Here is a 12,865-nt window from a genome sequence, read left to right on the forward strand (position 1 = left end):
ACTGGGCAGCCTGGATGGGCCCGCCAGTTCCAAGCAGAAGGCAGTGTGATTTGCCTAGCTAAGCATTTACCCATCCATCCATGGCCTAATGTAAAAGCAAAGACAAAGCTGGAGACCAAGTACTGTCTGCAATGCTTTACAGGACTGGGCAGCCTGGATGGGCCCGCCGGTTCCAAGCAGAAGGCAGTGTGATTTGCCTAGCTAAGCATTTACCCATCCATCCATGGCCTAATGTAAAAGCAAAGACAAAGCTGGAGACCATGTACTGTCTGCAATGCTTTACAGGACTGGGCAGCCTCGGTGAGCCCGCCGGTTCCAAGCAGAAGGCGGTGTGATTTGCCTAGCTAAGCATTTACCCATCCATCCATCGCCTAATGTAAAAGCAAAGACAAAGCTGGAGCCCAAGTACTGTCTGCAATGCTTTACAGGACTGGGCAGCCTGGATGGGCCCGCCGGTGTCAAGCAGAAGGCGGTGTGATCTGCCGAGCTAAGCATTCACCCATCCATCCATGGCCTAAAGTAAGAGCAAAGACAAAGCTGGAGACCAAGTACTGTCTGCAATGCTTTACAGGACTGGGCAGCCTAGATGGGCCCGCCGGTTCCAAGCAGAAGGCGGTGTGATCTGCCTAGCTAAGCATTTACCCATCCATCCATCGCCTAATGTAAAAGCAAAGACCAAGCTGGAGACCAAGTACTGCCTGCAATGCTTTACAGGACTGGGCAGCCAGGATGAGCCCGCCGGTTCCAAGCAGAAGGCGGTGTGATCTGCCTAGCTAAGCATTCACCCATCCATCCATGGCCTAAAGTAAGAGCAAAGACAAAGCTGGAGACCAAGTACTGTCTGCAATGCTTTACAGGACTGGGCAGCCTGGATGGGCCCGCCGGTTCCAAGCAGAAGGCGGTGTGATCTGCCTAGCTAAGCATTCACCCATCCATCCATGGGCTCATGTGAGAGCAATTCTAGACTGCATTGCGTAATGTGATTATTATCGCTATTAATGATATATTTGCACTGCTCTCATCACTATCACAGTGGCCTTACGGCGCCTGCCCCTGTCAGGGAGCGGCATCTTGGGACCCCGCGAGGGAGTCGTCAGACCTTGGTTTGGGGAGAGCCTGGTGGTGATGGGAAGGGAGGGGGTTGGCTAGTAGACACACTATGCCTGGTTATTAACTGTGATTAGGTGCTGGGAAGCATGAGGGGGCGTTTTAGGAATGGGCAGAAGACTTCACTGTGATGGCACTACCTCGCCCAGACGAACCTTGGCGCTAAATTTGGTTGTGTGGCAAAACACGATGCCACAAAAGCCTCCAAACGCCCAGAAAAGGAGTGCCATTGAAGGAGCTGCACTGGGTACTCCGGCTCTCCAGGTACCGTGTGAAGTGTGTCTGGGGGGTGGGTGGGTGGGGGGGAGGGGGTCCATGCCCAGGCTGTCCGGCCTCCCCCCATCGCCAGGTCGCACATAGCATGCACACAGAAATGCAGTCAGGGACAAAGAACTGGGGCTAAAATAGCCGACAGCCGCCCGCTATCATCATACATTAACTGCAGGCACCGCCCCATCACATGGTTTTCACCTGCCGTTAGGGCCAATCCCATTCCGGGTTATGAATGTGCCCCTTGTTACCCCGTATTCGAAGCCTGAATGGCTCAGCCTTCCATCTTGCCATGCCCCATAAAGGGAATACCGTGGGGCTTTATGGGAATGTGTCCTATTTCAAGTGCCTGGAGACAGTTATGTTTGTACTGTGAGCTATATAAAAGGTCCATATATATATATCATGTATATTGGTTCTGACTCTTGAAGCCCGGCACGGTCGGCCTTAGTGGCAGCAGCGGCCCTGCTCAGGGGGAGGGAGGGGGGTTCACAGGCGCGCCACTTGTTTTGTCTTTATTTCCCCGCTCGCTATTCCGATGGAAACCGCCCTGCTCCTGCGTCGGAGTGGGGAGGTATTCATCTCAATAGGGCGCTGAATCAAGCATCAGCGCCCTATTGTTATTAAATACGCCCGGGGCGCCTGCCGTGCCTTCTCCCACTACGCCAGGTCGGGGAGCCCTTGAAAGACTCCCCCCGAGTAGGTGGCGGGGGTCTAATGGCGCCCTGGAGGTGGGGGGGTGGGGGGGTATGGCGCCCCGGGCCGACGCCCTGCCTGCCCTGCCCGCCCCTGCTTGAAGGAAGCCTCTTGATGAAAGCGCTACACGGGCCCTCAATACGGCCCTTCATACTGGAGACTAGGCCAAAGCGCAGGGTGCCCCCTTTGAATGCCCGCCCCACGGATAGGGTGGGGCTAGGGCATATCTTGTCTCAGGCACCAATGAAATGTGGCCACCGTTGCAAATGGCAACTCATTCCTTCTGTGAGAGACTGAGTAGTACGCAAGGGGGAAGTTACAATGGTTAGAACCACTCGCGCTGCTGAAGTAACTTATCAAACTGGCCCCAACTGGACCAAAAAGTGGCCCGAAAATGCTAGCCCACACCAGCATTCTCCTTTTTGGTTCGGCAATTGCCCCATAGGCCTGTCCAAGGATGCCCACGGATTGGCGCTGCCACTCCAATGCAGCGCCCAGCATCCGCCGACGAGGCGCTTGAATCGGACACGAGTGGATGACAGGTTAGAGAGAGTGTGCGGCAGGCACCTGGTGGTCCCACATTCCCCCGGCCTCTCGCCACATGTGGCCGGTCCTGAGCCCCGAGGGCAGCCTGGGCTCGGGGCAGGACCCTCGGCGTGGCCTGGAGCTGGCGTCCCCCAGACAGAGGGGCGATTGTGAAGGCCGCCCGGGCGCATATGAAAGCCGCCTTCTTCGCCTGTTTGGACAGCTTGGCTGGGCCATAAATGGGGCCTGTGAGCGCGGGGCGGGCCCCGCAGGGTGGGGCCCGGGGCGGGGCCTGCGCGGGGGCATAAGGGGCACTTTGTTCTGGAGGGGAGTGCAGGCAGCCCCCCTGTGCTCTCTCTCAGACTTTCAATGAAGCCTTGTGTGCACCTCGGCTCACTGTCTCACCTGGAGGGCCAGTGACGCCCGCTAGACCCTTACTGACCGGCGGGCCTCTGCCACCCCCACCCCTGTGACGTGCCTGGGGCTCCTCTTTTCTCATGACGGGCCCCGAGAAGAGAGGGTGGGCTGGGGCCCCTTCCCTGCCGCGCACCTCCGGCCCCCATGCGCCAGGGGTCGCCTGGGGTGAATAGAGCTGGGGCACACGGATGGCCTGTGGTTTGCAGACAATTCCCAGGGCCCACAGACGACATGGGGGTGTGGGGTACCATTTCCTGGGCCAGGGAAATGATGGAGTGCAAGGTGCCTCGCACCGTAGAGACGGAAGAATCATGAGACCCGAAGATGCCAGGGAAATGGGGGGTGGGGGCTGTGGGCAATCCAGGGGCCGTCCACAGCAATGGATGTGGTTGGTGAATCCGTGGCCCCGTAGGTGGCATAGAAATTAGGGTAGGGGCACAACCCAGAGGCCCGCAGATTGCCCAGGAACGAATCCTGGTGCCAGAGGATGGCGTGTAAGTTGTGGGAGTGGGCACATACCAGACTCTGAAAATGCGGTAACGATGATGCGAGTCCAATAATAGGGCCTTGAAGCCCCTGGAGATGTGCACAGGTTTCACCATTGGGTAGCGAGGCTGAACCCGCAGGCTGTATTCTGTAGACAGGGTACGGAGTGGCTCCGATCACAGCCCAGCACATCTGTGCTCTCTCAATAAGGACGTATGCTCCTAATATGTTGTTATGAGCATATATACCGACATTTATTCATAGGAAAATGTCAAACAATATACTTTAGCAAAATTTTGGCTAGGCACAGCAAATTCGAACAGTAAAGCTGCAGCTGCTCTCAAAACCACATTTATAAAGAATGGATTAAAATACCAATAAAAGAGTATCACACTCCGGAACCCCCCTCAAGCAGTAGCTTCCTTCCCCTGCTGTAAGTTTCTAAAAAGCCACGGGTAAAGCTGGAGACTAATGACGTTTAAGGGAGTCCATGCTCCGCAGTGAGGCAGCTTGGTCTTGTACCCAGATGGAGACTTCACAGAACCCAATCTAAGGGCTTCACAGTGGCGGCCACGTACACATACTCTAGCGCTGCGAAGCTAGGCGCACGCTCAGTAAGCACTCCAATAAGAATGACAGCACGCAGGGACTTTCGGGTAATTCCGCAGCGCCACTGGTACTGGCCCACAGCATTTCCCACACGAAAGACACCATGCACGCCCCCCACTGGGACACAGTTCTGAACCCCAGTGATGTGCACTGCGGCTGTGACGGGTAAGCATGGCTTCTAGGCACTATGAACAGTGTCCAGACACACAAGGCTTTCTCCACCACAAGGACAGTTCTACTTTCCACTCCAGGAAACGCATTCCAACCCAGCCAACCACACACGGAATGCGAGCCCCAGCCAGGGGGTGAGGTGTACAAAGAAAGTAGCGAACTATGTTCCCTGCTGGCCCGGCCCCCTCAGCGCCACTCCCCACCGACCACATACCTAGACACCCCCTCGCAAACCCCAATACAAACCTCATAGCTCGATGCGGCCCTTCTGTTCTACCAAGACTGAGAAGACAGCGAAAGAAAATGCATCTTACACGACCCCCATCACTTTCAGTCACTGCCCCCCGCAGCACGCTGCTTCATACACCCCCTTGCAAGCCCCCCCCCATTCACACGTCCTAAGGGACACGCATGCCACCCTTGCTACCCACCCATTACCTTCACACACAGCTCTGCCTGCAGCACTGTCCGGAGAATCGCTTGCTTGAATGCAGAAGACAAACACTGATCACTGAGGGGCAGGGGGCTCGGGAGTGGGCTTCATGTCCCAGGCAGGCGACTGAAATAAACAGGAGCAAGCCCGCGGCTGCAAGATAGCTCAGCGGGCTGTGACATTAGAGCAGATCCAGCAGGGCCGGGGTTCGAATCCCCAGGGGGCAGCGCGACAAAGAGTGGGGGAACAGTGGCCGATTTTGCCAAACATGAGGGGGAACTTTCTTTAACGCCTAGTTCGACCCCTCACCCCAGGGCCCCTGACACACCCTATAACACAGTATCGACAAAAGCAACCTCCCACTACAGGCACACGAGGACCTCCCCTCTAGGTAGAGACACCTCAAGCGCTCTTGACAGGAAGCGCCTATAAACAGGCACGCGGGCACTATATGGGTACTTATGACCTGCGCACATGAACACAACAGCAAAGCCATCGTGCACTAGCCCCCAGAGGCCATCCCACTAACCAGGCAGGGACCCTGGAGACCATCCCCACTAACCAGGCAGGGACCCTGGAGACCATCCCCACTAACCAGGCAGGGACCCCGGAGACCATCCCCACTAACCAGGGAGGCCCATAGCCCCCAGAGACCATCCCCACTAACCAGGCAGGGACCCTGGAGACCATCCCCACTAACCAGGCAGGGACCCTGGAGACCATCCCCACTAACCAGGCAGGGACCCCGGAGACCATCCCCACTAACCAGGGAGGCCCATAGCCCCCAGAGACCATCCCCACTAACCAGGCAGGGACCCATAACTCCCAGAGACCATCCCCACTAACCAGGCAGGCCCCATAGCCCCCAGAGGCCATCCCCACTAACCAGGCAGGGACCCCGGAGACCATCCCCACTAACCAGGCAGGTCCCATAGCCCCCAGAGGCCATCCCCACTAACCAGGCAGGTCCACATAGATCCCAGAGACCATCCCCACTAACCAGGCAGGTCCCATAGCCCCTAGAGGCCACCCCCACTAACCAGGAAGGGACCCATAGCCCCCAGAGACCATCCCCACTAACCAGGCAGCTCCCATAGCCCCCAGAGACCATCTCCACTAACCAGGCAGGGACCCATAGCCCCCAGAGACCATCCCCACTAACCAGACAGGGACCCATAGCCCCCAGAGGCCATCCCCACTAACCAGGCAGGTCCATATAGATCCCAGAGGCCACCCCCACTAACCAGGCAGGGACCCATAGCCCCCAGAGACCATCCCCACTAACCAGGCAGGTCCCATAGCCCCCAGAGACCATCTCCACTAACGAGGCAGGAACCCAGAGCTCCCAGAGGCCATCTCCACTAACCAGGCAGGGACCCATAGCCCCCAGAGACCATCCCCACTAACCAGGCAGGTCCCATAGCCCCCAGAGACCATCCCCACTAACGAGGCAGGGACCCAGAGCTCCCAGAGGCCATCTCCACTAACCAGACAGGTCCCATAGCCCCCAGAGGCCATCCCCACTAACCAGGCAGGGACCCATAGATCCCAGAGACCATCCCCACTAACCAGGCAGGGACCCCGGAGACCATCCCCACTAACCAGGCAGGGACCCCGGAGACCAACCCCACTAACCAGGCAGGGACCCTGGAGACCATCCCCACTAACCAGGCAGGGACCCCGGAGACCATCCCCACTAACCAGGCAGGTCCCATAGCCCCCAGAGACCATCCCCACTAACCAGGCAGGCCCATAGCCCCCAGAGACCATCCCCACTAACCAGGCTGGCCCATAGCCCCCAGAGACCATCCCCACTAACCAGGCAGGTCCCATAGCCCCCAGAGACCATCCCCACTAACCAGGCAGGGACCCATAACTCCCAGAGACCATCCCCACTAACCAGGCAGGCCCCATAGCCCCCAGAGGCCATCCCCACTAACCAGGCAGGGACCCCGGAGACCATCCCCACTAACCAGGCAGGTCCCATAGCCCCCAGAGGCCATCTCCACTAACCAGGCAGGGACCCATAGCCCCCAGAGACCATCCCCACTAACCAGACAGGGACCCATAGCCCCCAGAGGCCATCCCCACTAACCAGGCAGGTCCCATAGCCCCCAGAGGCCATCCCCACTAACCAGGCAGGTCCACATAGATCCCAGAGACCATCCCCACTAACCAGGCAGGTCCCATAGCCCCTAGAGGCCACCCCCACTAACCAGGCAGGGACCCATAGCCCCCAGAGACCATCCCCACTAACCAGGCAGGTCCCATAGCCCCCAGAGACCATCTCCACTAACGAGGCAGGGACCCAGAGCTCCCAGAGGCCATCTCCACTAACCAGGCAGGGACCCATAGCCCCCAGAGACCATCCCCACTAACCAGGCAGGTCCCATAGCCCCCAAAGACCATCCCCACTAACCAGGCAGGGACCCAGAGCTCCCAGAGGCCATCTCCACTAACCAGGCAGGTCCCATAGCCCCCAGAGGCCATCCCCACTAACCAGGCAGGGACCCATAGATCCCAGAGACCATCCCCACTAACCAGGCAGGGACCCCGGAGACAATCCCCACTAACGAGGCAGGCCCCATAGCCCCCAGAGACCATCCCCACTAACCAGGCAGGCCCCATAGCCCCCAGAGGCCCTCCCCACGAACCAGGCAGGTCCCATATCTCCCAGAGACCATCCCCACTAACCAGGCAGGGCCCATAGCCCCCAGAGACCATCCCCACTAACCAGGCAGGGCCCCAGAGCCCCCAGAGGCATTCCCCACTAACCAGGCAGGTCCCATAGCCCCCAGAGACCATCCCCACTAACCAGGCAGGGACCCAGAGCTCCCAGAGACCGTCCCCACTAACCAGGCAGGGCCCCATAGCCCCCAGAGACCATCCCCACTAACCAGACAGGGACCCATAGATCCCAGAAACCATCCCCACTAACCAGGCAGGGCCCATAGATCCCAGAGACCATCCCCACTAACCAGGCATGGCCCCAGAGCTCCCAGAGACCATCCCCACTAACCAGGCAGGTCCCATAGCCCCCAGAGGCCATCCCCACTAACCAGGCAGGGACCCATAGATCCCAGAGACCATCCCCACTAACCAGGCAGGTCCCATAGCCCCCAGAGGCCATCCCCACTAACCAGGCAGGGACCCATAGATCCCAGAGACCATCCCCACTAACCAGGCAGGGACCCCGGAGACCATCCCCACTAACCAGGCAGGTCCCATAGCCCCCAGAGGCCATCCCCACTAACCAGGCAGGGACCCATAGATCCCAGAGACCATCCCCACTAACCAGGCAGGGACCCATAGATCCCAGAGACCATCCCCACTAACCAGGCAGGTCCCATAGCCCCCAGAGACCATCCCCATTAACCAGGCAGGGACCCATAGCCCCCAGAGACCATCCCCACTAACCAGGCAGGTCCCATAGCCCCCAGAGCCCATCCCCACTAACCAGGCAGGGACCCATAGATCCCAGGGACCATCCCCACTAACCAGGCAGGGACCCCGGAGACCATCCCCACTAACCAGGCAGGTCCCATAGCCCCCAGAGGCCATCCCCACTAACCAGGCAGGGACCCATAGCCCCCAGAGACCATCCCCACTAACCAGGCAGGTCCCATAGCCCCCAGAGACCATCCCCACTAACCAGCAGGGACCCATAGATTTCAGAGACCATCCCCACTAACCAGGCAGGTCCCATAGATCCCAGAGACCATCCCCACTAACCAGGCAGGGACCCCGGAGACCATGCCCACTAACCAGGCAGGTCCCATAGCCCCAGAGGCCATCCCCACTAACCAGGCAGGTCCCCAGAGCTCCCAGAGACCATCCCCACTAACCAGGCAGGTCCCATAGCCCCCAGAGACCATCCCCACTAACCAGGCAGGGACCCAGAGCTCCCAGAGGCCATCTCCACTAACCAGGCAGGGAACCATAGCCCCCATAGACCATCCCCACTAACCAGGCAGGTCCCATAGATCCCAGAGACCATCCCCACTAACCAGGCAGAGACCCAGAGCTCCCAGAGGCCATCCACACTAACCAGGCAGGGCCCCAGAGCTCCCAGAGACCATCCCCACTAACCAGGCAGGGCCCCAGAGCTCCCAGAGACCATCCCCACTAACCAGGCAGGGCCCCATAGCTCCCAGAAACCATCCCCACTAACCAGGCAGGGACCCCGGAGACCATCCCCACTAACCAGGCAGGTCCCATAGATCCCAGAGACCATCCCCACTAACCAGGCAGGGCCCCATAGCTCGCAGAGACCATCCCCACTAACCAGGCAGGGCCCCATAGCTCCCAGAGGCCATCCCCACTAACCAGGCAGGTCCCATTGCCCCCAGAAGCCATCCCCACTAACCAGGCAGGTCCCATAGCCCCCAGAGACCATCCCCACTAACCAGGCAGGGACCCATAGCTCCCAGAGACCATCCCCACTAACCAGGCAGGTCCCATAGCCCCCAGAGGCCATCCCCACTAACCAGGCAGGTCCCCATAGCTCCCAGAGGCCATCCTCACTAACCAGGCAGGTCCCATAGCCCCCAGAGACCATCCCCACTAACCAGGCAGGTCCCATAGCCCCCAGAGACCATCCCCACTAACCAGGCAGGTCCCATAGCCCACAGAGACCATCCCCACTAACCAGGCAGGGACCCATAGATCCCAGAGACCATCCCCTCTGACCAGGCAGGTCCCATAGCCCCCAGAGACCATCCCCACTAACCAGGCAGGTCCCATAGCTCGCAGAGACCATCCCCACTAACCAGGCAGGTCCCATAGCCCTCAGAGACCATCCCCACTAACCAGGCAGGTCCCCATAGCTCCCAGATGCCATCCCCACTAACCAGGCAGGCCCCAGAGCCCCCAGAGGCCATCCCCACTAACCAGGCAGGCCCCAGAGCCCCCAGAGACCATCCCCACTAACCAGGCAGGGACCCAGAGCTCCCAGAGACCATCCCCACTAACCAGGCAGGGACCCAGAGCTCACAGAGACCATCCCCACTAACCAGACAGGGTCCCATAGCCCCCAGAGACCATCCCCACTAACCAGGCAGGGCCCATAGCCGCCAGAGACCATCCCCACTAACCAGGCATTTCCCATAGCCCCCAGAGACCATCCCCACTAACCAGACAGGTCCCATAGCCCCCAGAGACCATCCCCATTAACCAGGCAGGTCCCATAGCCCCCAGAGACCATCTCCACTAACCAGGCAGGTCCCATAGCCCCCAGAGACCATCTCCACTAACCAGGCAGGCCCCATAGCCCCCAGAGACCATCTCCACCAACCAGGCAGGGACCCAGAGCTCCCAGAGGCCATCTCCACTAACCAGGCAGGTCCCATAGCCCCCAGAGACCATCTCCACTAACCAGGCAGGGACCCAGAGCTCCCAGAGGCCATCTCCACTAACCAGGCAGGGACCCATAGCCCCCAGAGACCATCCCCACTAACCAGGCAGGTCCCATAGCCCCCAGAGACCATCCCCACTAACCAGGCAGGCCCCATAGCCCCCAGAGACCATCCCCACTAACCAGACAGGGACCCCAGAGACCATCCCCACTAACCAGGCAGGCCCCATAGCCCCCAGAGGCCATCCCCACTAACCAGGCAGGTCCCATAGCCCCCGGAGACCATCCCCACTAACCAGGCAGGTCCCATAGCCTCCAGAGACCATCCCCACTAACCAGGCAGCAGGTCCCATAGCCCCCAGAGACCATCTCCACTAACCAGGCAGGCCCCATAGCCCCCAGAGACCATCTCCACTAACCAGGCAGGCCCCATAGCCCCTAGAGACCATCTCCACTAACCAGGCAGGGACCCAGAGCTCCCAGAGGCCATCTCCACTAACCAGGCAGGTCCCATAGTCCCCAGAGACCATCTCCATTAACCAGGCAGGGACCCAGAGCTCCCAGAGACCATCTCCACTAACCAGGCAGGGACCCATAGCCCCCAGAGACCATTCCCACTAACCAGGCAGGTCCCATAGCCCCCAGAGACCATCCCCACTAACCAGGCAGGCCCCATAGCCCCCAGAGACCATCCCCACTAACCAGGCAGGGACCCCGGAGACCATCCCCACTAACCAGGCAGGTCCCATAGCCCCCAGAGGCCATCCCCACTAACCAGGCAGGTCCCATAGCCCCCGGAGACCATCCCCACTAACCAGGCAGGTCCCATAGATCCCAGAGACCATCCCCACTAACCAGGCAGGGACCCCGGAGACCATCCCCACTAACCAGGCAGGTCCCATAGCCCCCAGAGGCCATCCCCACTAACCAGGCAGGGACCCCGGAGACCATCCCCACTAACCAGGCAGGGACCCCGGAGAACATCCCCAGTAACCAGGCAGGGACCCAGAGCTCCCAGAGACCATGAACATGACAGCAGCTTGCAGTATAGACCCCCAAAACATGGCGATGTGGGGGGATCATGCTTGATGATGGGGGCCTGGAGCAGGGGAGTTGCTAGGTCTGGAAAAGACCCGGGGCTAAGCAGATGTCGGAACTGTTGGGACTGGGGGCTAGGTAGCCTTTTGGCTGTAGCTCCTGAGATTCTATCCGGGGCTAAACCCAAAAGAGCAGGGGCTATAGCCCCCCCAGCCTACCCCTAGCAACGCTACTGGCCTGGAGACATGCCCCCAGGCAGCTTCGGATTCAGAAGGCTTTTGAAGGGGAGACACTGCTGGTCAATAAGAGGGGGGCAGGGATGCTCCCACTGTCACCCAGCACCGGGACACAGCAGCGCTCTCGGTATGAGGGCCAGACACGTCCTACAGTGAGGATGTTACCTTCAGAAGTTAACACAATGAAGGCGAGAGATCGCCCTCCGTGATGATGGGGCCAAGCACCTGCTTTTGCCAAGTTGGGGGGGGGGGTGTTACTAGCGCGACTCCTTTTCCCAGTACCATCGTCTTGTTTCCATGTCAATTCACTCTGAAAAGCTCTCCCCCAGCAGCGTGGCTTTCCACCTAAAGTGACCTGTCGTGTCACGTGGTCAGTGTGAGGGCACTATAGCTGCATATATGCCATGCAGTGTTTATGGAGTTGGTCAGGCACACTGTCACTGCAGAGGAGACCTCATGGCGCGGGAAGAATAGCGCAAAGAAGACCAAGAATGCTTCCTAGTTGCTTTTCACTAGTGGTAAATAGCTCAGCATTCATTAAATGAGGATGGGCAAGGGTTGTTTCCGATAAAAGGTAGTTGATCTGAGATTGCTCCGAGTACCACATGATACAGCAGATTCTGCAGGGTGTCAGCATAGGCCGTGTTCTGCTGGGTGTCAGAGAAGGTGGGTTCTGCTGGGTGCCAGAGAAGGTGGGTTCTGCTGGGTGTCAGCGTAGGCCGGGTTCTGCTGGGTGTCAGAGAAGGTGGGTTCTGCTGGGTGTCAGCGTAGGCCGGGTTCCACAGGGTGTCAGCATAGGCTGGGTTCTGCTGGGTGTCAGAGAAGGTGGGTTCTGCAGGGTGTCAGCGTAGGCCGGGTTCTGCTAGGTGTCAGCGTAGGCCGGGTTCTGCAGGGCTTTAGCATAGGCCATAGGCCAGTTTCTGCTGGGTGTAAGAGAAGGTGGGTTCTGCAGGGTGTCGGCATAGGCCGAGTTCCACAGGGTGTCATCTTAGGCTGGGTTCTACAGGGCTTTAGCGTAGGCCGGGTTCTGCTGGGTGTCAGCATAGGCTGGGTTCTGCAGGGCTTTAGTGTAGGCCGGGTTCTGCTGGGTGTCAGCATAGGCTGGGTTCTGCAGGGTCCCAGCGTAGGCCGGGTTCTGCTGGGTGTCAGCATAGGCTGGGTTCTGCAGGGTGTCGGCATAGGCTGGGTTCTGCAGGGTGTCAGAGAAGGTGGGTTCTGCAGGGTGTCGGCATAGGCTGGGTTCTGCAGGGTGTCAGAGAAGGTGGGTTCTGCAGGGCTTTGGCATAGGCCGGGTTCTGCTGGGTGTCAGAGAAGGTGGGTTCTGCTGGGTGTCAGAGAAGGTGGGTTCTGCTGGGTGTCAGCGTAGGCCAGGTTCTGCTGGGTGTCAGAGAAGGTGGGTTCTGCAGGGCTGTGGCATAGGCCGGGATCTGCTGGGTGTCAGAGAAGGTGGGTTCTGCTGGGTGTCAGAGAAGGTGGGTTCTTCTGGGTGTCAGCGTAGGCCGGGTTCTGCTGGGTGTCAGAGAC

This window comes from Ambystoma mexicanum, chromosome 13 (assembly GCF_040938575.1).
Source record: "Ambystoma mexicanum isolate Mex_15411 chromosome 13, UKY_AmexF1_1, whole genome shotgun sequence".
Taxonomy (NCBI): Eukaryota; Metazoa; Chordata; class Amphibia; order Caudata; family Ambystomatidae; genus Ambystoma; species Ambystoma mexicanum.